This window comes from Tursiops truncatus, chromosome 15, assembly GCF_011762595.2.
Source record: "Tursiops truncatus isolate mTurTru1 chromosome 15, mTurTru1.mat.Y, whole genome shotgun sequence".
NCBI classification, from domain to species: Eukaryota; Metazoa; Chordata; class Mammalia; order Artiodactyla; family Delphinidae; genus Tursiops; species Tursiops truncatus.
Genome location: NC_047048.1, coordinates 58,135,136 through 58,161,425, shown reverse-complemented (window position 1 = coordinate 58,161,425; position 26,290 = coordinate 58,135,136). Strand labels below are relative to the sequence as shown.

The 26,290-nt window shown below is 50.3% G+C and overlaps 2 long non-coding RNA genes across 3 annotated transcripts; both read left to right on the top strand.

The window, feature by feature from the left end:
- Window positions 1-906: 906 nt before the first annotated feature.
- On the top strand, window positions 907-7,742 carry LOC141276608 (uncharacterized). Of its 2 annotated transcripts, none has more exons than XR_012326503.1 (3): window positions 907-942; window positions 2,266-2,381; window positions 7,372-7,742. It is a non-coding gene; the product is annotated as an uncharacterized lncRNA (long non-coding RNA). The 2 variants fall into 2 exon arrangements; XR_012326502.1 differs by lacking the exon at window positions 907-942 and adding an exon at window positions 2,084-2,150.
- A 6,512-nt stretch (window positions 7,743-14,254) lies between these two features.
- LOC141276607 (uncharacterized) lies at window positions 14,255-20,875 on the top strand. The gene is made up of 3 exons (XR_012326501.1): window positions 14,255-14,371; window positions 19,272-19,360; window positions 20,865-20,875. It is a non-coding gene; the product is annotated as an uncharacterized lncRNA (long non-coding RNA).
- The last annotated feature ends 5,415 nt before the right edge of the window (window positions 20,876-26,290 follow it).

Sequence of the window (26,290 nt, the reverse complement as noted above, 5' to 3'; positions counted from 1 at the left end):
CCCCAAACCTTCATCAGCCAAAAAGCAAAAAAGTAGGGGGAGGAGGGAAAAGATGTCTCCATGAAAGGAAACCAGTTAGAGGGTGCCCTCATCCAGGACAGACTCCTGCCCAGGTCGGAAGGAACTTCTCGTGGCTTTGTCAGAACACCCACTGCCCTCAAGAGCAAAGAGGGAGGTAGTGGCAGCCACATCGTCGGAATCAGGATGACCTGAGTGGAGCCTGCCTCCAAAACAAGTCACCCCATTTGCTGCTGGCCTGACCCTACTCTCCCTGGGGAGAGTAGGAGTGTGTACATATAGGACCGGACCCGGGAGTTCAAGGAACGCTGGTCGCTCACATTTAATCTCCTGAGCAGTTATCTTAAGGTGGACTGGGGCTGGGGGCGTGACCTCCATGGACTGGTCTGATGGGGCTTCAGAAGGCACAGAACAGGGCGCATGGCCCTCAACAACTGGTCTTCGGGCTCCCCACCCTGCCCAGAGACACCCCAGCCTTGACACAGTGCAGCAGGTGGTTCCCAGGGGTGAGCCCCTAAGCTGCAGGTGAGCAGAATGGATTTCCTGCGTGGCAGGTGGTTAATAAGGGTACTGCCTCCCGTGGCTCTCCAGGGCCCAATGCCCTAGGCTGGATTTCAGGCTCATTAGCATCTTGGAACAAACACCTCTCCGCTGCCCAGCCCTGACTGATGGGAGCCGGGGTGCTGGAGGGGGACTCACAGTGCCATGGTCCACCCACCAAGTCAGCCTCAAGGCAGACGCCGGTTCAAGGCAGCTGGCTGAGAAGCCCTCCCTCCCTCACATTCTTATCTGTCCAGAGGGGACCATAAGCCTTGCCCACCTGCCTCCCAGAGCTGGGTGAAGTGAATTAAAGGATGGAAGTGAAAGTACCTGAATCATTAAAGAGTCGGAAGGGCCTCTGCCTGCCACCTGGAGGGATCCAAGGTGAGTGAGGAAAAGTGCCCTGTGCCTGCTGCCCCCCACCCGCTTCTGCCCTTCCCTGGGGCCCCTCCACCAGCAGCCCAGCGATTCTGTTCTGTAAGACACTAGATCAGAGAATGACCATGAGATCCAGCAATTCCACTTCTGTGTATAAATCCAAAAGAACTGAAAGCAGGGACTCGAACAGGTACGCCGTGTTCACAGCAGAATTATTCACAACAGCCAAGAGGTGGAAGCAGCCCAAGTGTCCATCGACAGATAAAAATAGGTAAACGATATGTGGTCTATACGTACAACGGAATGCTATGCAGCCTTAAAAAGGAACTTCTGACACCTGCTACAGCATGGGTGAACCTTGAGGACATGATGCTAAGTGAAATAAGCCAGCCACAAAAGGACACGTACTCTGTGATTCCACTTACATGAGGCATCTAGAGTAGACAGATCCCTAGCGACGAATAGTAAAATGCTGGTTGCCAGGGCAAGGGGGTACGGAGTATAGGGAGTTATTGTTGAATAGGTACTGAGTTTCAGATTTTCAAGATGGAAAGTGTCTGGAGATTGATGGTGGTGGTGGTGGTTACACAACAATGTGAATGAACTTAATGCCACTGAGCTGCACACTTAAAAATGGTAAATTTTAAGTTATATACATTTTACCACTATAAAAAAATTGCAGGCACATACACACACGTGCAGACACACACACACACGCGCCACCACCACCACCACCACCACCACCACCACCACCACCAGATCAAGCCTCTGCTCAACATCTTTCTGTGGCTCTCACCACACGGCCCACAGCCCTGCATGCTCTGCACCCCAATCTCTCTGCCCAGTCTCCTACCCCTCCCCTCGCTCATCCGCTCTGGCCCCACTGGCCTCCTTGTCCTTTTTCCAACCCACTAATTTCATGCCAGCCTTAGGGCCTTGACACCCGCGAACACTTTTGACAAGAAGGCTCTGCCCCAGAAATCTACAGAGCCTGTCCCTTCTCATCATCCAGCTCTCACGTCAAATTTCACCTCCTTAGAGGTGCCCCCTGACCACCTGGACTAACAGCACCCCCAGCCCCACTCCTTTCATTCTTTATCCCTTTACCTGAATTTATGTCTCTTCACAGCGTCCATCACCACCTGAAATCACACTTTATACTTATCCACTCTCTACTTGATTAGAACGTCAAGTCCGGAGGGCAGGAATCTTATGTGAGTAGCCCTAGAACAATACGTGGCACATAGTAGGTGCTCAGTAAACAGCTGTTGCATGAATGGAGGATGGATGTACAATATTTGTTTATGACATACGCGTTTTGTTATGTAGGTGCAGGCCTGGAAGTGTTCCCACAGGCCTACAGTGGTGAACCAAGCAGAGTGGGCAGAAGGGGCTGCAGGCCATGCCTGGCAAAGGACCTTCCGTGGTTTACTCAATGCACCCAGGTATTGCCTGAGACTTACAGTGGAGATTATGGTCATGTGGTACCTCTGTAATTTTTTTTTAAAGAGCTCTGAGATAGCGATGCTCTGTTCCACATAGTAAGTGTCCGAGTGTAATGTTCTCACCTCACCTCCCAGCAAGTCCTCAGGTTGTTGTGATCGCCCTCATTTCACAGTGAATCTCATTCTCCGTCCCCCTGAGAGTCCCTGCGCTCCTGTTACATGCCAGGAGTGTGTAACCATTCTCGGCTCAGAGACACCACAGTGGAGAAACAATCCTGTCTTCACAGAGCTTTAGTGGGGAGGCAAGCAATAAACACATAAGTAAAACTTGTCTGCAGGGGAAGGACTCTATGGATGGTGTAAAGGGGTGACAGGTGAGAGTAGGAGATCAGGGAAGGCAGTGGAGGAGGGGCTGCAACTGAAGGAGGGAGACCAGGCAAACCTTCACTGGGAAGGTGACCTTGAAGCAATGACCTGAAGGGGCCAAGGAGGGAGCCATGTGGATCCGTGCAGGCAAAGGTAAGCGCAAAGACCCCAAGGCAGAAGCATCCCAGTCCCCTGCATGTTGGAGCGCTAGCCAGGAGGTCCCTGGGGCTGGGGGCAAGCTTGAAGGAAGGGAAGCTCAGAAATGTGAAGTCCTTTGCCTCACAAGGAGGAGGGTCGCCTGTCTGACTGTAAAGTCAGGGCTCTTAACTGCAACGGGCCTGACACTAGTCCTAGAACAGGAAGCCGTAGGGGTTGAGCACGTCTTAGGTGCACTGGGGAATCACAGGGGTGAAGCCCCTTCTCCTGGGGCTGCCACTCCAATGGAGGGTGGAGACGAGCCTGTGAGAAGTCAGCAGAAAGCCAGGCAGATTTCTACAAGAATCACGTGATTGTTTTTTCCATTTCTGTGTGTGTCGAGGGGGGCACACATGCACACAGCACGCGTGTGCCTACCTCCAAGTGTGTGTCTGCCAGAGCCCACCTGCTCCTGCACAACCGTGCAGGGGTCTCGAGTTAGATGGCAGTGTGCTTAGCCCTCTTCATCCGGGTGAGTGTGAGGGAGTGGGCTCCTCGTGTTCGCGAATCCTGGAAGGGCTCCAGGTCCATCCTGGGGCTCGTACCTGTGCCTGCACATCTGAAACTGGGAGTGTGTCACTGCACATGTGTGTCTGGGTGTGTGGAGTGGTTCTGTCTCTGGCGCATGACTCCCTGGGGTGACATCTAGGCTCTGCCATTTATTTGGTATGACATTGGCAAATCACCTAACCCCTCTCTGCCTCACTTCCCCATCAGTAAAACGGGGACATTAATAAGACGTACCTCATAAGATTGTTGTGAGGATCAAATAAATTAATATATGCAGAATGCTTGGAACAGCACCTGGCAGATGTGAAGAGCAATGTGTGAGCTGTTATTACATCAGGGCTCCGTCTGCATGTGTGCATCTGAGTGCATGTCCTGTCTGTGTATCTCTCTGTGGGCACAGCCTCAGTCTTATCCCTGCATTCGCTACCTTCCTCTCTGGCCAATGAGAGCAAATGTGCTGGCTGGGGTGGGGGCCTGGGGAAGGACTGGTAGGAGGGGGCTCCCACCACAACCTGGCCAGCTGGACTTTTCACAGCCCAGTGACTCTGTTCCTCTGAATGGCCAAGCTGCTAGACGGGCAAGCAAAGGAGGGGCCCCTCCTCTGGGTTTCCCCGAGCCTGTGCTAGAGCCATCTCTAGTCCCGACCATAGCGCCTGGACTTATATGTCTGATGCCCCTCAGGGTTGGGGGATCTCAGAGGGCAGGGTCATGTCTGAGCCACCTCTGTGTCCCCACATCACAGCATTCCCTCTTAGTGACAGCTGACACTCACTGAGAGCCTGGCTGAGTGTCAGTCCCTATGCTCACACATGGCCTAATTCTCTGAATCCTCACGTTGGTGTATTGAGATAGGTCCTCCCATTATTCCCACTTTACAGTTGAGGAAACTGAGGCCCAGAGAGATGAATTGCTTACTAAAATCACACAGCTGGTAAGTGGAGAGGCCAGAATTCAAACCAGGGTGTCTGGCTCCAGAAGCTGTAATCTTTTATCACGTCTCTTTTACTGAGTTAAATATACTGAGTTAAATTTACTAATTAAGTATATATTAAGTGAGTGAATCAACGACCAAGAAACGAAAGAATGAAGTTTAGCGCGGAATGAAGAGGCTAAGAAAAAGGTGGATAGTGATTCTGGCAGAGGAAGGGACCAGCTTGGCTCCCTGCTGGGAAGCCCTGGGGATGGGAGAGGAAGGTGGATGGGGCCAGATGGTGGGGGTCTGGAAGACCAAGCAGAGGGGCTTGAATCTGAGCTGGCTCTGCTATTCTGAGACCTGGCCACAGTCAAGCGCCATGGGGACAGGCCACCTGGATCCTTCCTTGTGGATAAATTGGTGAGCTGAGCCCAAGCCTCTAGAACTCATGGCTGAAGGTGGAGTAACAACAGAGTTGGTTAGAACAGAAGTCCCGCTGTCAATCTGAGGTTGGAACCACAGTGCCCTTTCTTCCTGGCCAGGGGACGTTGGGGCAAGTCAGTGAGCTTTAAGTTTCTCATCTGAATCAACTTGTTGAAGAGATAAAAGTCATTAGCCCAATGCCTGACACAATAAATGTACTCAATAAATAATCATTTACTATCTAGCAAGAACTTTAAAGTAACTATAATACGTTGATCAAAGGATCTAGTGGAAAAGGTGAACAACATGCATAAACAGATGGGGAGTTTAGGAAGAGATGGACACTATTTAAAAAAAAAGAGCTGACAGGGCTTCCCTGGTGGCGCAGTGGTTGAGAGTCTGCCTGCCGATGCAGGGGACACAGGTTCGTGCCCTGGTCTGGGAAGATCCCACATGCCGTGGAGCGGCTGGGCCCATGAGCCATGGCCGCTGAGCCTGCGCATCCGGAGCCTGTGCTCCGCAATGGGAGAGGCCACAACAGTGAGAGGCTCGCGTACCGCAAAAAAAAAAAAAAAAAGCTGACTGGAAATGCTAGAACCATGCTAGAAGAGAAACTACCACAGTGGAAGAATCCTTTTGATGAGATTATCAGCAGACTATACCCAGGAGAGAAAAGTGAACTTGATGGTGGGTCAAGAGTAATTCTCCAAACTGAAAATAAAAATTCATAGAAACACGATGCTCAGCGGTATCATTTCTTCAGTCATTTAACAAATATGTATTGAGCTCCTAATATGCACCAGTGTTTTCAGACTAGGATCTCAACAGTGATCAAGAGGACAAAGGCCCCTGCAATCATGGAACACACGCCTCAGGAGAGAGACAGACTAATAAATAAGTAAAACATATAGTTTGTTACATGATGATATGTCCTGTGGATAAAAACACAGGAGGGGGTCAGAAAGAGTAGAGGGAGATACAACTTTAGATAGGATGGTCAGGGAGTCCTCAATAGGAAGGTGACATTTGAGCAGAAGTCTAAAGGAGGTAATGGAGAGAACCATGTGATTATCTGAAAGAGCATTCCAGGCAGAATGGATGGTTGGTGCAAAGGTCCTGGGGCATGAATGCTTACAGTAAGTTAGTGGAAAAGCCAGAAGGCCAGGGTGGCCAGAGTAATCAAGAATAATAGGTAATCAAGGTTACCTTGATTAATGAGTAATCAAGAATGATAGGAAACAAGGTCAGAGAGGTAAATGGGAGGTGAGGGCCACCAGTAGGGAAGAAGATGATAATGTTGGGATTTTTACTTCGACTGTAAGATGGGATCCATTGGAGGATTTGGGTCGGAAGAGTGGCAGGATCTCTCTGTGTAGAACGGACTGGAGAGGGCCAGGTGGAAGCAGGGAGGCCAGTGGGAGGCCTCCAGTAACTATCCAGGTAATATTATAGCACCTGGAACAAAGGTGATGGCAGAGGAGGCAATGGCAGGCTTTAGATTGGGGGTGCATTTCGAAGGATGGGCTGATGTCAGGAGCGTGGTAATTGTTATTGTTGCTGTCATTAGGGCCCCTCACAAGCTTTCTCAGGGAGTCCCCACCCAGACAAGCAGGAGCAAAGGTGCCCACCTGGTCCCTCCTGCCAGGAGAATCTCATTGATATTGTTGGGTGGCCAATTGCCAAGAACCATCTCCCAGTGCTGGGTGGGGCAGACGCCTAGCCCCCCCAGGGAGCCCCGGCCTAGAGGCAGGCTCAGGTGTGCTCTGCGCAGCCCCAGCTCCACAACGGCAAGGCTGAGTTGTTTACTCAGAATCAGCAAAGGTCAACAGCAGATTCATCTGAAGAAGCTGGTCCCTGCAGCGCCAGGCAGCCCCCTTCTCCCCCTAAACCGTCATGGAAAGAGGAAGCGGACAACCTCTCCAAGACACCCCCAAATGCTCAATTCCCGGGCGCCTCCCCCTCCTTCTCCACAGCACTGCTCAGTCTGGCCCCTGCCCCCGCCTGGCTGGCTGTCACGGGCTCCTTGATGGTGCCTCTGCCTCCATCCCACCCTCTTCCATCCATCCCACTAAGGGCAGGAGAGGGGCCTTTCTGAAAAATACATCAACAGCATGGAATCCTCTTCTCACCTCTCTATGCTCGGCAAACTCCCACTGGTTCATCAATGCCCTCTTTTCCAGAAGGTCTTCCTCGGCTACCCCCAGGCTGGGTTTTCCTCTGACTCCTACAGCCCCTGTGCTCACTCCTCCTTATTCCATTCACATTGTGTTACAAAGACTAGACAAACAGGCAGGCGTGCCCCTGCCCACCATCCGCGGCAGACATCGCTGAATGGTCAAGGTGCTCTTCCGCACTGAGCATGGATATGGCCTCAGGATCACAGCATTCTAGGACTAACAGTGCTAGAAAGAGGTGAACAGATAGGATAAAACCTTTTATTTCATCTCCAATTGTTAATCATATGCACTACACACACACACACACACACACACACACACACACGTGCACGCACCATCACCTTTAGACAATTGCTTTCTGGAGGGCAGGGTTAAATGTCCTATTCATCTTCCTCTCTCTCTCTAGGACACCACCGAGGGTCTGGTACTGAGGAAGTGCTCTCAAAGGCTCATCCTACACCAGCCCTGACTGCGGCCTGGGACGGCTCGGAAGAACATCACGGACAAACTGGCCCTCTCTGCACATTTCAGATGAGACAACTGAGGTCTGGAGAGAAGGCATCAGCCCAAAGCCACCCAGAAAGACAAGCTGCACCACCCAGGACTAGGACTCCAATCACCTCCACCTCCTCTGCCCAGCTGAGGCTCTTTGTGCTACACTGAGCTTCCTGGAATTTCCTTGGTACCAAATTCCAATTAGCATTTGTGTCTGATCTCTTTGACATTGGACTTTCCTCGGAGGAAACACACAGACCATCTGGGGAAATTTGAGGGAACCAAAACCTTTACCCTTTCTCGACTCTCTTCATAACTTTGTCTACATTAACTGTTAACTTCCATCTCATGTTAAAAGCCGAGGTCTATAGCGTAGGGGTTAGGCTTGACAGGTCCCAGTGATGACCTATGTCCCATAATAAAAGCATTCTGGGGACAATATGTCCTGGAAATGCTATGTGAGATCTTCCCCATTGCGAAGCTTCATGTTACACATTAGCATATATGTAAAAGAATCTAACTGAAGCCAGAAAAAAGAAAAAGCTTGTCAAACTTTGCTTAATCTTGTTCTTTAAAGTTACTTAACCACAGAACTTTTTTTTCAAAGTTCTTCTTTGCATCTCTATCGGTTACGATTCTTTGAGTTATATCAGAAACCTCAACTGAGCTCATTTAATACAATAAGGAGAGTATGTTAGCTTTTGTGACTGGAAAGTCTAGAAGCGATGAGGGCCTCAGGTATAGTTAGATCAAGGCCTTGGCTCCATTTCTTGGCAATTCCCTTTGGGTCTCTATCCCCTCCCCTGTGCATTTGTCAACTTCATCCTCAGTTTGGCTTCCCTCATGGAAACAAAAGGGCTGCAGCAGACCTGGGCATCACATCTGAGTACCCCATGGCACAGAGGAGGAGCCTTCTCTTCTCCCCATTATGGACTGGATGTCCTCACCCTATTTAGACCAAGTGTTCATCCCTGAGCCAATCACCAGGCAAGAGGAGGCCACCCCAAGGATGAACTTAATGTCTTCCACAAAGCCCATGACAATGTCCCCTCCCTGTTAACACTCATCCCACCCACCCACACCCCATTTTTCCCAGCTAAGAAAACTCTGATTTTTCCCATGGCACTGGTATTCCACTGTTCTCAAGGAGAATGTCCCTACCTGAGCCCTGAGGGTGAGACTTGATCGTTCCAAAGGGCATATACCCTTATTCCTCTTCACCAGCAAATTAGTTCTGGAATGGCTGTACGACTTGGTTCTGGCTCATGAGATGCAATTAAAAATCTGCTAGGTGGGGCTGCTAGGAAAGCTTTTGCCTTTTTGATGTAAAGAACAGACCTGGCTGGCATATCCCTTTGCCCCATTACCATTCCTTTTTCTTCAAACCTAGTATGAGGATTTGATACCTGGAGGTGTGGCAGCCATCTTGGGACTACGAGGCAACAACCATGAAAACAAATGCCACTGTGCCAGAGATGGCAGAACACAAAGATTGAGCCTGAGGCACAGACAGCATCATTGGGCAGCTGTGCATACCCTGGACTTCTATTTTAAGTAAAAAATTAGAAATTCATATTTGTTTAAGCCAAAGACATTCTTAACTGACACAAAGCCAAGTCATTTTTTGCAAACTAGGACTTGTGAGAGCATAAAGACACAGGCTTGGAGACACAGCTCAAGTTTAGTCAAATTCCAGATACTTTCTTAAACACATTCTGCTCCGGGGATGTTTGTGAGAGAGCAGATCATCGAAACCTTCCACTCCAGCCGAGAGTTGAGTAGGGTGTCAGGAGCCACGAGGCAGCAGGCTACAGAAGGGGGCCACTGCCTTATCTATTGCCATTGCAGGGCATCCCAGGGTTGCTTTGGGGCTTATTTCAGAAAGTTTTAGTTATGACAACACAAAAGCACATTCTTGAATCCAGATACCGAGTTGGGGTTCAGCAAAATCTATCCATAGCCTCAAACTTATCTCCCCCTTCAGTCCCAGTCATCTTATTTCTAGAATCTCCCTTGAGAAAATAACCCAAAATCACAGGAGAAAAAGCCAAGAACCTGCCATCATAGCCACATATACAATAGCAGGAAAAAAAAAGAAAACTAGATAAACATAAATGTCCTAAAAGAGGGGAATGATTAAGAAACTAATGGACTATTACATGGACATGAAAATGATGTTTACAAAGTTTGCAATAGCAAAGGGAAATAGTCATGATATTTGTTAATAAAAAAGCCAATTCTAACATCATATATATATATATATATATATGTATATATGGTATGATCTCAATTATATAAAAATTGCATTGGAAAAAATAAATCAGGAAAAAGTGTACTGATGTGTTAACAGTGATTGTGCCTGGTTGGGGTATCATGGGTACGTTTTGGGGGAATTTCTCCTGCTGTTCTGTATTTTCCCATTTTGCCTATATGTTCTACTTTTGTAAGCAGAAAGAATAAAATTGACTTTTCTTTAAAGCTTCCAGGACCCTCTACTGTGTGAGATCATTGCTGTCATCTCCCCTCCAGTAAAGCGGATAATCAAGGGCTTCCTAGAATGGGTGACCCCCTTCTGCACTGAGCCAAAATAAAAACAGCTTCCAAACCTGGCGTATTTGATTAATAGCTTGACATTTTTTCAACAGGCAAAGGGAGTGGTGGGAAAAGGGGAAGATCAACACCCTATTTTTAAATGGTGACGTGAGCTCACAGGAACTAAAGACAAGAAGAGGTACACACCATTCCAGGCCTTATGCAAAGCTATGCAAATGAGACACACTCCCTGGCTAAGCAAGAATTCTGGGTCTGAGTTCCCACCTGGAATCCTGGGTCTCACTGAGCTGAGCGGGAAGGGAAGAGGGAGAGGAGGGAATAGTGATGACCATCATCGTTGAACACCTACTAAGTGCCCAGCTTGCAAAGCATTTTCACAGACTGCAGCACTTCTGGCCCTCACCACATCTGTGCTGTAGGTAAAAAAATCAGCTCTACTTTACAGATGCATCAAGTGGAGTTCGCAGAGGCAACAGCCAACTCCAAAGCTGGTGGTGTTTGTGACCAGGCTAGGCAGCCCTGGGGAACAAAGGGTGTGGCAGCTCTGAGGGTGTCAGTCCTCGATGGGGAGGAGCGGAGGGGAGAAGAGAGATGCAGGCTGCTGGGGGCCCACGGAGCACAAAGGTCCAGAACCCCTGGATGCGATGCCATTAGGCTTGCAGGTGGGATGCATGCAGCGACGTTGGTCCTCACCCGGCCTTTGTGCTCTCTATGCCTCTGCCTGGAACACCCTCCCTCACTATACCTCCTCAGTCAGCTTTTTGCTCCAAGGTCACCTTATCAGAGGGGCCTCCTCTGACTACTCTACCTAAAAGAGCATCACCTGCCCGTCTCTCCCACCCACGACATCTATACCCTGGCCTGCCTGGTTTCTTCTCATAGCACTTATCACCTCTCTGACTTACATAAATGTTTGCTTATGGCAAGAAAGTGTGCTCCATGAGAGGAAGGAGTTTAGCTTTTGGGTTCACTTCTGTGTTTCTAACACCTGGTACATACTTGATATTCAAGGCATATGTGTCAAAAGAATTAAGGAATAAATCATGAATGAATGAATGAATCTCAACTGCTCCAGAACCAAGTTACACACCTTAGACAATGACCCAACAATAATAATAACATCATTATTAATGGTACAGTGTTATTATAACTAACATTTCTAAGCACATATTTTTACATTCCTTTCCTCATTCAATCCCCACATCAACGATCCAAGGCAGGAAACATAATTATCCCCGTTAGACAGCTGCAGAGACTGAGGCTCCAAAAAGTCAGGTAAACTGCCCAGAATCAGAGAAAGTAACCAGCAGAGCCAGGTCTTGAGTCAAGCATGTCTGATTCTAGAACATACTTCTCTACCCACCACATGGTGCCCCAGGTGAATGCCACCCAGTGAGAGGGCAGGTGCTACATCCGCATTATTCATCTCTGTACTCCCCGTGCCTTGCAGCGAGTAACTTGCCCTGGATGAGTATTAGTTAAATAAATCAATGTTTCTCAAAGCACAGTCCCTGGACCAGCAGCAACAGCATCACTGGGAACCTGTTAGAAATGTTGGTTCTCAGGTCCCACAGCAGACCTCCTGACTCACACCAACATGTGCTGGAGTGTGAGAACCACGGGGATAAATGAACGGGGGCCTGCAATCTATTGCCCCATCCCTAACGCAGGGCTGATTACCCAGTAGGGTCATAGTGACGGTAAAATGAGAATCTCACCCAGCACTGGATCTGGCAGGGGTTCAAGCTCTCCTGATTCCCTCCCACACACAACTGGAGGAAAAGTTTTCAGCTATAATTTCAGGCCTTTGATTTCGGCCTCATCTGGCCGAGAAGATGCCAGCTTGTCAGGAGGAGCAGAGAGCCGGGAGGATCTAGTATTAATTACCATGTAAGTTGATTAAGAGCCCACAGGGTACTGCAGCTGAGGAGCTTGGGAGAAACTCCACTCCTGCCTGGAAGGGCAAATGATTAGCAACATTATGAAAGGAAATATTCATTCTGTAGCAGCCCTGAGCAAACCCCTCCAGGGGTGGGGAATTTTCCTTTCCCACGATCTCTCTGGGAGAAGGCAGCTGCTTCCAGAGCCTGGGGCAGGTTCGTTGGGGCAGGAGGGTGGAGTATTTGGCCTCCAACCAGCCTGCAGGCCTGGGGTGGATGGATAAACTAGAGAGCACACGCTCCTCCACCCAGTTCTAGGGAGCAGAGATGCCCAGCCTGGCCTCTTGAGACAGCAGTTTAAGGTGCCGAGATCTTTCTGAGTTCTTGAGAGATAGAGGCAAACTGGATTTAGATGTGTCAAATCTCCTAATTTTTAAATCTGGTTAAGACAAATTCTGGGCTGGCAACTGTTCTAGCTACTCAGCTGCCAGTGTCAGGTTTAATCCTTTCGACAACCCCATCTCCATCTTCTCTATGAAGAAAGTAAAGGCTCACCACTCACCAGCGAGTCGGGATCCAAGCCCATCTGGAGCTGGGATCCAAGCCCCACCTGTGCTTCCTGAGCCCTTGCTTGCTCCAACAGGCCACTCAGCACCCTGTCCATGTGCTTTTCTGAAAATATTTCAGAAAGTCTGTCCTTGCCCAGTCCAGGCTACACCCCTGCAAACTGTGTCTCACATCAGATACAGCATAGAAACGTTTAGTTCGACAACACATCTAGGTGTTCAGATTTGAACACCTGGCCATCCCACCTATACTGTATTCCTGGAGGTAATTCCCTGCTCCTCCCAGAACCAAGTGCCCATGAACCAGCTCCACTCTCCCACAGGGCCTGCTTCTTACCTTTGACCCCACGTTTCCCAGAGTGTCAAGTGAGACTGGCCAATTACCTCTCACTTTGCACTACAGAACTCTATTCTTTCCTGCCACTGACTAGGTTCAAGCTTTAGGCTAGACTCTACCCTTCTCTGGGACTCGATTTCTTCTCTATGCCAAAGAGAAGAATTCTTGGCTTTGGACCCAAGAAGCAAGTTCCTGACCTCATTAGTTCCACAATTAAGCCACTGACCAAATCATCCCTAAACTCTGAAGCGAGAAGATAGACTTCATCGGTGGTGATGATGACATTGATGATGATACCAGGTACTAACATTGTTTGGATGCTACCTATGTGTCAGTCACTTAATGTGGATTATCTTGTTTAATCCTCACGCCAACCCTACAAATGAAGTGGTATTGTAAGTGCCATTGCACAGAAGATGAGGTTAAGGCTGAGAGTGGGAAATGAGTCCAGAGCCCACTCTGAGCCACCACCCTGATGTCCACCCTGCATCCTCTCCCATCGCCCCAAAACATGAGGCTTGTTGGCCCCCTCTAAATTTCTCCATCTATAGTCCAGACCATACCAGGTCTGAGGATGGGGGCTGAGCAAGCTGCTCTGTTTCCCAGGAAACCATTTGGAGCCCTGAGGACTTATTAAGGAGTCCATGAGTTCAGGGATGAGATTTCAAACTGGTGCAGCGGACCACAGATCCCCAGAGACGGAGTGAGCTCCCCATCCCTGCCAGTGTACAAGCTGAGAAGAGGCAATGAATTTGGGAGAATGTTGTAGCAGGGATTCCAACATCAGATGAGGAGGCAGAGGGGATAAGCCAAATCTGCAGCTTTCTGGGAGAAAACAGTAGTGAAGAGGCAGCATCTGAAGAAGTAGAATCTGCCTGCGTTCAGATTCTACTTACTTTGCTGTGTGACCTTGAGCAAGTTCCTGAACTTCTCTTTGCTCAACATCCTTGTTGCACTGCTGTAAGATTACACAAATTAATATGTCTGAAACATTTAGCAGAGCACCTGGCACGTGGTAAATCTTTAAAGCATTAGCTATTACTTTCAAACTTTTAATTTTAACTTGGGAGTGCTCTTCCAGTCAAAATTTCAGCAGATGCCAATACGGGAAATAGATCAAAGAGAAGCTGACTGCCTGAGGAGGTGGGGGCTGGGGGCCCAGGAGCCCTGTCGGATCTACCGCCCTTCCCACAACAGTCTCAGCACCACATCAAGGGTCAGTGGGGCCAGTGTGACAACCACAGCTTACGCCACAGCAGGCCCTCCGCCCCAGAGGCTCAGAAAAGCTCCCTGCCTCTCAAAAACCATGGCGTTCCACCACCACGTGTCACAGAGGGGGAAACAGAGGCCCAGATAGGAGTGGGAGCTTGCTGAAGTCACAGCCAGTGGAGGGACGTATTCCCCCGGGAGGGCAGAGGGCCCCCCCCCCCCCAGCCCCCTTCTCAGAAAAAAACAAACACCGGGTCACAGAGGGGCCAAGTCCTCGTGGACACACCTGCCCCAGTGCGGGCCCTCCCACTGTGGGAAGCTGGCTCCGGGGACAGTCGTTGCCTGCTAGGAAGTCAGCAACAGGAGGTAATTTCTGGAGAAGGAAGGAGGGTTGGCAGGAGACCGGGAGAGAGAGAGGGGCACGGAGCCTGGCGTGGGGCGGCTCACACCTCCCAGAGCACAGAGGGGCTCTGCCAGCGCCAGACGCCCGGCCTGGGAGGTAGGGACCTGGGGTCAGCAAGCCCAGAAGAGCCCCCAGATTGGCAAGGTTTCCCCTCCCCTGGATGCTGCTGCCGTCCACAGCAAGACCCACTCTCAGGGAAGGGATGACCATTAGCTGCCTGAGGTGTTGCGTCCGAGTCCCATCAGGGGAAGCCTGTGATGACACTCGGGTTCCAGACCCTCATTATACAGAGGAGACTCCAGCCCAGAGAGGGGCAACGGCTTATCCAAAGTTACACAGCAGGTGGGGGTAGAGCTGGGACCACCTCCTCAGACATTTGGGGTCTTTCAACAATAATGAAAACATTATCGTTTTCACTGGCATAAAAGCCTTATCCTAGGAACCGTGGTCATAATAATAACAACAACAATAATTTAAGAACTACATTTTTTGAATCCCTACTATAGGGCAGGTACAATTCTGAGTTCTCATGAAACAAACCCCTGGGGAAGGACCGTGATCCCCACGAGGCTCATCAAGATAAGAGAACCTACCTGAGATCACACAGTTGATAGTGGAGCAATAGTCACACAACCCACATCTTGGTCAATGCTCTGTGGGGAAAGGACCTTTCTAGAACTTCAAGCATTAGTGTGCATGGGTACAGGGAACTTCAGGGCTTGAGGAACCACCCTAGAGCTGTTGAAACTATGTATGGGCAGCTGCTTTCCACACAGACGACAGCTCCTCTCACACTGGCTACCAAAAAAAACCCCAGACAACTAATTTTCCCAGCTTCCTTTTTGGCCAAGAGTAGCATACGACAATGATCTGGCCAATAGATTTAGGTAAAGTCCCAGAGGCAGCATTCCTCCACAGTTAGAAAGCCCTTTCCTTTGCACTTATCCCTACCCCTTCTTCCTACATGGAACAAAGACACAATGCCTGAGCTGTGGCAGTCATCTTGGAACCACGAGGCACCAGGAATGAGGACAAAGGCCTACACGTTAAAGATGGCAAAGACACTGGCAAGCAGAACCTGGCCACCAGTGACAGCAGTGAGAGCCACACTGGTCCCAGTGGCCCTCCCTGGACTTCTTGCCATATAGGGCAACAAGCACCAACCGGGTTATACCTCAATAGTAGGGTTTCTGTTATATGTGGCTGAGTACGTTCCTACCCTTCCTAATGATGGGCATGAGATGGGATCCACGGCCTGGCTGACCCCAGACCCACGCTCCCACCATGGGATCACACTGCTTCCAGGGGCCACTCTTTCTGCCTCCCTCTCTCCCCAAATGCACTAGCGTAAGCCTCTGCTCACATCAGGCTCAGAAAACTGAGCAACTGCCTCTCAGGCCACATTGTCACCAGCCACCAGGCCGACTGATGTGAACCCAGTTGAGAACTGAGAGGAACAGAGTTCCTCTCAGGGCAAGGGGGGTCTTGCCCTGAACGATGAAAATTCCAAGTATCCAGCAAACTGAACCTCCAGGCAGCACATTTGACTGGGCTCACAATCACCACCTGCACCCACCCTTCAACTGACCATTAAACAAACATGTATTATGGGCAGGCTGAGTTCCAGGTGCTCCCAAGTGAACGTACCAGCCAAGCCCCACCGTCAGAGCTCATGTCAGAGGCAGACAGTAAGCAAGTGAGTGACGCGTTCCGCTTGATGCCACCCTCGCCTCTACAGGCACTTTACAGTTTACATTCCCTAACTTCATCCCCTCAATGACCCTGCAGAATAGGGACTATTTTACAGATGAAACAGAGGCACCGAGCGGGAACTAAGAGGAGACTTCCCCACGAGCACCCAGCCTGTCCAAGAGGCAACAAGATTTGAGCCTAGCTCGGTCTGGCTGCGACTGTCCCCAGCAAGGTGTGTCTTCTGTCCACCAGAACAATCAAACAGGCCCCTGCAGACCCAAAATAAAGTCGGGCTGGGACGCAGTGTTGCCAGCTACACAGCAACCCCCCGCCAGCTGGCGGTGCCTGACGGTGCTTTCATTATTCATCCCCATTGAACGCGCAGGCCCAGGGCTTCAGCCATACTTTTCAGAGCTCGCCCATGGGGCAGCTGGGTAATGAGTCCAAGCCTGTCAGGAAGCTTGGGATCTGTCACCCACAGAATGTTCCCTGGTCCTCCCACAGCCACCCCGTCAGGCAGAGTGGAGGATGACAAGAAGCCAGGACACTTCAAAGACACCAGGGCCCGGGGTGGGTTGCAGTTTTGATGGCCTGATTCCATTCCTTGCAGGGCAAGATCTTTCAGACTTTGAGCTAAGCAGACTGTCAGGCAAGTTGGGAGGGTTGGTGAGGGGTGGGAAGGTCATTTCTTCAGGGGAATGGGTGGGATACAGTGACTCAAAGAAGCACCAGACAGGGAGAAGATGTCCTTTTTCAACATGGACAGAGCCAAGCAAACCTAGCTTAAATGTTGGCTCTGTTGTTTGCTAGCTGTGTGTCCTTGGATGAGTCACTCACCCTTTCTGATCAGGTACCTTGAATACAAAATGTAGAGTCACTCATATCATAAATGAGCATTGGGCCCGTAATATGTTCCAGGCACTGGGGATACAGCAGTGAGAGTAACAGACGAGTACCTGACCTCACAGTGGGGCTTTTGTAAAGATCGGAATGCATATGTCTAAAGCATTGGGTCCCATACATAATAAGGACTCAATGTATGGTCATTATTATTACTTGTATTATTATAGAGAATACAGGTTTAATATATACAATTATTTTCTCTAACTCACCCTGTATGGTCATTTTTACCACAGCAGAAAAGAATTCCCCCATGCCACATACACAGGCACACGTGCACACACACACACATACACACACACACACACACACAAGCACCAGCCATTCTGAAGGAATTTATTTCATCTTTCAAAATTGCCTCTGACATTCATTTTCCCTAGCCTGTGAGGTTTTTGCCCCATTCATTTCCCCTAAGTCCTAACTTATCCTAACTTGTCCTAACCTAGCCTGGCATTTAGCAGGGGACAATAAATGTTTTCTTCACTCACTCATTCATTCAGTTGACAAACATTTATTAAGACCTACAGTGTAGGGCTTCCCTGGTGGCGCAGTGGTTGAGAGTCCGCCTGCCAATGCAGGGGACACGGGTTCGTGCCCCGGTCCAGGAAGACCCCACATGCCGCGGAGCGGCTGGGCCCGTGAGCCATGGCCGCTGAGCCTGCGTGTCCGGAGCCTGTGCTCCACAACGGGAGAGGCCACAACAGTGAGAGGCCCACGTATCGCAAAAAAAAAAAAAAAAAAAAAAAAAAAAAACCCAAAAAAACAGACCTACAGTGTGCCAGGCCCTGTCATGATCAAGACAGACAGAGTCCCCACCCTCCTGGAGTTTACATCCTCTAAGGGAAGACAGACAGAAAGTACACTATACCCCCAGGCGTAGGAGAGAGTGGAGTGGACGGGTCGTTTCGGATCGACTGGTGAGGGAAGGTCTGGATGAGAAGATGACATCTGAGCAAAGATCTGGGGGTGGGGGGTGGAGAAGGGGGCCTTGTGGACTTCTGGGGAAAGAGACCACCAGGCAGAGGGAAGGGTAGGTGTCAAGGTCCAAGGCAGGAAGAAGGCTGGCAAGGAAAGGGAGCCCGGGGCAGGCTGCCCTGGGTCCCCACCCTGCCGCAGTGGGCAATCAGGCAGAAGCACACAAACAGGCACCAGTGATGCCTGGCAACTCCTTAGACTCACTTAGAGTCCTGGGGTGGGGGCCTGAGGGTTATCTCAGACTCCAACCCCTCCCTGATGAATTGGGAGAACAGGGACCAGAGAGGGAAGGGGCTTCCCAAGGTCACACAGCCAGCTATGGCTGGTCGGGCAAGGTCTCACACGTCCTAACTCCAGCCAGTGTTGTCTCCACAAAACCACTCATTTTCTTTCTGGCTGTCAAATTAAGGGGTCTGGGAAGATCCCAGGAGACACAGGGGGTCACAGAGGTTCAGAGACGGACAGGAGAGAGAGAAACTCGGCCTCCCTCCGCCCCCAGTGGTGCTTGTCCTGCCGCTCAGGGAACCGCGGGGAACTGAGAGGGATGCGCCCCCATCCTGGCTCTGCATCTGGGAACCATGGTTACGGCTCCCTTTTGATTGGCAGGGGGTCTGGAACGACTTCGAGCCACGCCCTGGTTCCTAGATGTTGTGTCCGAAGCAGGAACGAGGGCCGGGGGACAAGCCGAGGGTCACCAGTTGCCCCGTGATACCACTCGCTTCACCTTCCCCTCCCAAGCCGTTCATCCGGGCACCCTGCACCACCGCGAAATCTTTTTTGGAGCTCTGAATTAAAAATAAATTTGCAAGCACATAACCAGATGTTACATGGGGAAAAGATAAATAACTCAGCCTGTCAAGGAACTGCCTCATCTCAGTCAACCCTCTCTCTTTCACAAGGTTTTAATTTTTAATTTCACAGCGGTAACTATAGCAACCTGCAAAAATAATATATTCCAAAGCAAAACAAGTTTCTTGGCTCTGGCTCAGCATCTCTGTGTTCCCTCCTTCCCTCCTCTCTACCAACTTCATGCAGGTCTGTGCCCTGAGTTGATGAATGTTCTCAGCTTTGAACTCTCTCAATCGTTAAGTAATTCATTCATTCATTTACAGGTATCTCTTGCCACCCACGCCCACGCCACTCAGTTCAGGGGGCAGGATGCTGGACAATGGATTCAGAATCGCGAGGGATGCCATGTTATCCTCATCTATTTGGTTACTAAGTTTTGAGTAAATAGGAGCAAGAGTCTGGCTAGCAAGGGATATCTGTATTCACTGGAAACCTAATTTGTTCCAGGGTCAGTGCTGGGCATCAGGGAGAGAGAGTTGAGGAGGGACTGAGCTCGCCAAGGGGAGACAGACATTTAAACAGATGATTATAAGAAGGTAAGACAAGTCTTGAATTAAAGGGGTGAATAATGTACCAAAGAGCACAAAAGAAGGGAGGGTTATTAATAGCTAGGGTGGTCCAGGAAAGCTTCAGAGAGGAGGTGACTTCTGAGATGGGCCCTGCTGGATGAGTAGAAGTTTTCTGAGTGATCAAAATAGGAAAGGGCATGCCAGGCAGATGGAACAGCAAGTGCAAAGGCAGAGACACGAGAGACACGTTCACAGGGCCCAAGCACCGGGCAAGGGTGGTGCCTGAATGGGATGCTGGAGGGGCCGATGGAGCAGAAACACAGAGAGCCTGGGACGCTGTGCTTAGACACAAGGGGAAATCTGCAAAGTAGTGGGGTGAACAACACGTATTTTTAAAAGGTGACTTTGGGGACAAGTATGGGGAATGGATTGGAGGGGAGAGAGCCTGTGGGGAATGTGAGTGGGAGAGGCCAGAAGTGGGTGGTGGCTGCAGGGAAGAAGAAGAGGGCGGATGTCTTAATTTGGGTTCCATGAGAAGCAGACCCTGAGCCAAGGATTGGAGTTGATGTGGGAGGGCCATCCCAGGAAGCGCTGATGGGGGCTGGGGAAGTGAGACACACAAGGGGAGGGAAGGGAGCCAATGAGTGGTTGTTATCAAGCCAATTACCACCTGAGCAGCTGGGGCTGAGCCCTGCTGGGGAGTTCAGGGAGCCAGTGCCCAGGACGCCTCAGAGTCGTGCCCCCTGAGGGCAAAGGACCTGGAGTATTTAAATGCCAATTCCTACATTAATTGGCTGAGGGCTGCTCCCAGGAGACATCAGCTCCCTGGTACTTCTGACCTGCCATGCATGCTGGAGATTAGAGCAGGCTCCAGGGGCCAGAGAAAGTGTCCACAGACTCCTGTGCTGGCAGCTGGACGAAGGCCAGTGTGCCCTGAAACAAGGAAGAAAGGCTCAGGGGCCAACGGTGGGGCCTCCCCAGCTTCTGCCCCAGTAAGTATGCACAGTGGACGAGCCCGACATCTGGGAGGGTGGGCAGGGGCACTGGCACAGGCAGCCTGGTACGGGGATAAGGCAACACGCCCCAAGGAAAGACGGACCCAGGGCCGTGCTGGATCAGGCTGGCTAAGGCTGGTCAAGTGGAGGCTGACCAACGCTGGACAGCAGGCCCAGTGCAGCCCTCAGGACCCACAGGGGGTGGGCCAGACCTTCCTTCCAAATGGAGAGTCCTGTCTCAGTGAAGCAGAGCTGCCCCCTCAGTCCCTGATTAAAAGTGGAACGTGGCAAGAAAATGTATGGAGTGGGAAAAATGCATGTTCAAGGGTGTGTTCTTGCAGAAACATAGCAGGGATGTGTGACCTCAGGGGAGGGACATTACCTCTCCCAGCCTCAGTTTCCTCATCTGTAGTAAGATGTGGTTCCCAGAAGTGCCAACTGCATAGGCTTGCTGTAAGAACATAATTACATGATGCATCGTGATACCTAGAAGTCACCTAATAAATATTAACTGTTATTATTGGTTTTCTCGACAGTATTTTTTGAGCATGGCACACATGCTAGGCCCTGGGGCACAGCGGTCATCCAAGAGACATGGTTCCTGCCCCCACCCTCGTGCTGCCTACGGCCTCATGGACGTGCTGAAATGCTTTATATAGAATGTTAAAGAAAGCAGGATACGAAATTATGCATAAAGGATGAGTCTAATTTTGTTTAAACACACACACTCACAAAGGCCCAAGGGATATACACCAACATGTAACGACAGTTAACACTAGATGGTGGAATTGAAAGTGGCTTGCATCTTTACAATTCTTTCCTCTGTGTGTTTTTTTTTCTTTTAAAATTTCACAGTGGGTTGTATTATCTGAATAGTCATTTTCTGAAAAGAAAGGAAAACAAACATGCTTCTTTCTCTGACTCCCTGCCCCTCACAAATTTTATCTGCTTCTTCGGGCAGCAGGAGCTCCCCCCATTAGCAGACACTTGCTGGTTCTTCCCAGGGTTCCGGGGCCTGGCCTCACCCCCACTGTCGGGAAAGGGGGTGGGGACCACCGTGAGAGCCACAGTCCTGCATCAGTGAGCGGAGAGCGGGAGTCGAGCTCGGGGTCTGAGGACAGTGGTCTGTGCTTGTCTGTCTCCCTGTGACTGGGGAGGCAAGGTGTCCAATGCTGAGGGTGGGCGCTGGCAGGCCCAAGCCCCATTCGCTTTCTCCAAAGCTCACATCTGTTCACCTCTTGACTCCCATGTCTCCTTCTACTGATTCTGAACTTAAGTGGGGGAAAAAGAAAAGTCATGTTGACACCATAAAATCACATGGTCCAAATCTGGCTCCTAGAAATTGGCAACTAATAAGGATATTAACTAGCCACTGATTTTTCTCAAGCTTCCTGTCCCCTTTGACATCTAACACAGTGTGATAGGCCTAGCACTCTTGGAAAGTTCTAGTAAGGTTCCCTTTAGTAGACTTGATGGTATTATCTGTCTGGGTCACTTTTTTGAGAAAATGACACCTCCCCCACACCACGTGGGCTTCATGGGGCTTCCATCAAGACCACCCAAACAAGGGTGGTCGCAGGTCCCAGGGAGGACCAAAGTGATTTTCTGGGCCTGGTATGGAGACATACACATGGGTATATGATGTGTGGGGGAAGGAGCCCTCTCTTCTGCCAGGCCTACTGATCTTGGAGCACCTGTGAGTGGCCATCTTCCCTACCACATATTGAGAGCCTGCTCGGAGGATAAAGCCAAGAAGAACAGATGAGTGTGTTGAGTCCCTCTGTCCAGCTATTCCTGAAAATGCCTTCCTCAACCAGAACCAATAGATTCCTTTTTTTTTCTAAGTGAGTTCAAGTTGGGTTTTTATCAACTGAATCTGAAAGAATCCTGACTAGCATCATGGAGTGGACATCTATTGGTTAGAAGTTTGAGACCGCCCTCAAATCCACACCCCCTTCCTAACCATACACCACTCCTCGTTCACTCCTAGGTCACTACCTGGATCCCCAAACAGAGCAGGTGAGTTGGTCATAAGTCCCTTCCAAGCCTGCCAATAAAACCTCCTACATGGTCCTCCACACCCTGTCCTTTCCTCTCCTCTGCTGGGGGATGCAGAAGACCCAGAAAAGAATCCCAGACCCCAAAGGATGACAGAGGCACTGGAGGGAAGGGCCTGGACCTCTGAATAACTGTGAAGACTTGACCCACGTAGGGCGGACATGAGGGAGAAATAAACATTATGGTGTTAAGTCATTAAGATCTGGGGGCTGTCTGTTAGAGCAGCTGCCCTGCCCTGATCAACACAGTACAGCAGCACTTTGGAGATCGTACCTGAGAGCGATGATCCTGCGAGAGGCTCAGAGCTTTTCAACCGCAAATATATATTGAGCTCCTATTCTGTGCCTGCGTGGCCCCTGGGTTTCTCTTTACTCGACCCACTATTGCCTCCTTCCTCATCTGTCTTCTCCACCTGGACCATAAGCTCCCCAAGAGCCAGGTCCTCATCTGCCCTCTTTCTCTATACTGGGTCCCTGGGATCTAGCCTAGTGCCAGGCTTGATAGATATTGATTGATTGGCTTTGCAAAATGACCAGACGCACAAAATTGTTGTGAGGCTTAAGTGAGGTTCTGATGGTAAGGCTATAGGACACTCAGTAGGTCCTCAGCCAATAGCCCCAGAGTAAAAAGGAGCTATCTAAAGACACATGTGTTCTGGGGAAGGCTTTCAGAGGGAAGGCTAGGACTTGTCCTACCCCAAACCCTTCAGAGTCAGTTCTCTCTGGTCCCTGGCTGGCCCCAGACTCAATATGGGACATGGAACCTGGGCAGAGCAGGGGAGGGGAGGGGACCCACTGCTTCTGTGAGGGAGCCCCAGCCCCAGAGCGTTTGGGCTGTGATAAGGGTAAGGCGACACTTCAGAAAATCATATTCCAAAGGCTTTTGCTGTGCCAGCAGACTTCTCACCCTTGCCTCGGCGTAGAGGTGGGTGTGGAATGACTGATACGCTTCTGAGGTAAGGCTTCCCTTTCACAGCTTGAAATCTCATCTCAGGAAAGGTTAACTCCTTGTACCCAGTCCTACTTACTGGAGACAGGCTCCAGGGATCTAGAAGAAGACTCCTAGGATAACGTTCAAGGTGCACGCCAGGGCTGAGGATGAAGGTGGGCACCCAAGCAGCATAGTGTAGTAGTTAATAGCTTGAGCTCTGGACCAGAGAACCTGGCTTCCAATCCTACCACTGGCTTCTTATTAGCTATGGGATTTTATGAGATTTTATTTTACTAATTAGATGAGTCTCAGTTTTCTCATCTATGAAGTAGGATGATAGTAATAGTAACCACACTAGAGGGTTGTTGGGAAAATTAAATGAGTTAATACAAGACAGGTTCATGATACCCTGTGACCACCGGGTCTTTCTCTGGTGGTGGTGGTGGGCGGTGTGAATTTCATGTCTTTACTCTTGTGGCACTGCAAACCAATTACAAGCTCTGATTTCATTAACCCTGTGATTGCCCTATGCTGCATTTTGGATCTTTGGGATTACATGATTGGATCTTTGGGGTTACACTTACTATGTCCCAAAAGTCGGGCAGTAAATCCTTCCTTCCTATGGGGGAGATGGGCACCCACCATATCCCCTTACTTGCTTTGTGATCTGCCTTCTCTGAGCCTCAATTTCCTCATCAGCAAATAGAGGAAATGACTTGCAGAGGGATGATGAGGATAACATGAGATCATTGTTGCTATTCGTATTTATTCAACAATTGCTCTTGTTGAGCACCTACTATGTGCCAGGCGCTGTTCTAGACTCTGGGGATATAGCAATGAACAAAATAGACAAGACCCCAGTCCTGATGGAGTTGACATTATCATAGGGGCTGCCAGACACTAAATAAATAAGTAAAATCACTTAGCATATAAGGCGGTGATAAGTGTCGTGAAAAAGTAATAATTAAACCAAGAAGGGGAATAGGGAGTGAGGGGAGGAGGCCATGCAATTTTAAATAGGATGGCCAGGGAAGGCCTCTCTAAAAGGAATTTGGCAAGGCGAGGAGGTCACGTACCTATCTCAGGGAAGAGCTTTGCAGGCAGAGGGGCCATGAGCGTGTGGCTGGAGCCAAGTGAGCAGGGGAGACGGACTGGAGGCAAGGTCAAAGGAGCGGCGGGGGTCAGCAGGACAGGGCGCTGCCGGCCGCTGCAGGGACTTTGGCTTTTCTCCACCTGCACTGGGAGCCAAGGGAGCATCCTGACCACAGGAGGGCTCGACCTCACTTTCATCTTACTAACAGAGCGGAACCCAGGTGACCAGACGAGATTGCAGCCACCTCCTCCCCTCTGCGGGGGCACCTGAGGGGGCCCATGAGCTCTGCCCACCCGGGCAGATGCTCTCTGCTCACTCGGCCCTCCAGACCTCCTCAGCCCCACCGGCAAGCCCACTGCTGGCTCCCCACACCCCACCCTTGGGACTCTGGTCCCACTTCCCTCCCCCACTTCTCTGTCTTGACTCCTACTTGTCTTCTGGCCTAGGCTACACCCCACCTCCTCTGGGAAGCCACCCAGAGCCCTAACCTGCCCTCATCCCTCCCTTCCCAAAGAACCAAAAAGCAGGATCAGGGGACAGGTCTTAGCACTGAAGCACAAGGTTCAAATCCTCCCTACTTAGAATTCCTATGCCTCAGTGCTCTTCATCTATAAAATGGGAGTAATAATAACAGACTCACCCTCATGTTAGTGGACTCCCAAAGGTCCAATCCTGTAAAATGCAGCATGGGGAAGTCATAGAGTTAATGAACATCATCTCACACCAGTCGGAATGAACATGAGAGCTTTAATTGGTCTGCGCTGTCACAAGAGTAAAGACACGACACTCACACTACCCACCACCACCCAAGGCTCACTTCCTAACCTCCCCCACCCCACTTCCCACTCAGCCTAGGACCATCTACATTTCAGAACAGGTGCTGGGCCAAGGCTGGCTGTTCCTCACCACTCAAATTATGTTCACCACCTGCAGAGAAGGGTAATGAGTCCATACGTGAAGAATCCTTGGGGGTGTACCCGGCGTGTTTGGTGAATGTCAGCTGCCGTCACAGCACCCATCGCACCATGTGGGAAGGACCTCCTTCCCCCTCGGCTTGCCTCCAACCTGTGAGAAAGATGCAGGTAATGGCCACGTGTGTCACCAATGCCTGGTATACAGCAAGGGCTCAATAAATACTCCTTGGAGGCAACGAGAGCACAGCTAGATGTGGGTGTGTGTCCTGGTTGTACCATTTCTGGGTGTTTGGCCTGGGGCGAGTCTACTCTGAGCCTCTGTTTCCTCATCTGTAAAATGGGAGAACTCATTCCTCCTGGCAGGGTGAGTGGGGCACCCCCCAGGGCTCCCGTGCCTCAGCTGTGTGCCTCACCAAGGTACCCAGAGTATCCCTGGCAGATGGACACAATGGTCCATCAGAGCCAGGGCAGCACCCGGGCAGAGAAGATGGTGTGAGCACTCAGGAGTCCCAGATTGGGCTCCGGATAAGACCTGGTGAGACTCGCAGGGGCTGAGGGCCCGTAGCAACAGATGGGAGTGTGAGTGAGTCGTTGTTTCTGCTCCAGCAATGATTCTGGGTTTGGTAGGTTTTCCCTGGGCTCAGAGAAGAGCAGGACTCCCTGGGAGCCTCTGCCCCTCCCTTGCCCCAGTTTAGGGCAAAGAGCCCCAAGAAACTCACCGTTAGTGAGGGCCTTCTATACTGTCCCTGGGCTTCTAGATGCTTCCTGACAGCTAACTTCCTGACCATAATTGACAGTTACTGAGCACATACTAGCAGTAGGTCTGCTCTGTACACATCTCATATTCCATCTCAGGTGAGGCCTCACAGCAGCCCTCTTAGCTCTGTCTTTCTAGTATCTCCAATTTGCAGGTGAGGAAACTGTGCCAGGGCCACACAGTAGTAAGTGCTGGAGCCAAGATTTGGGC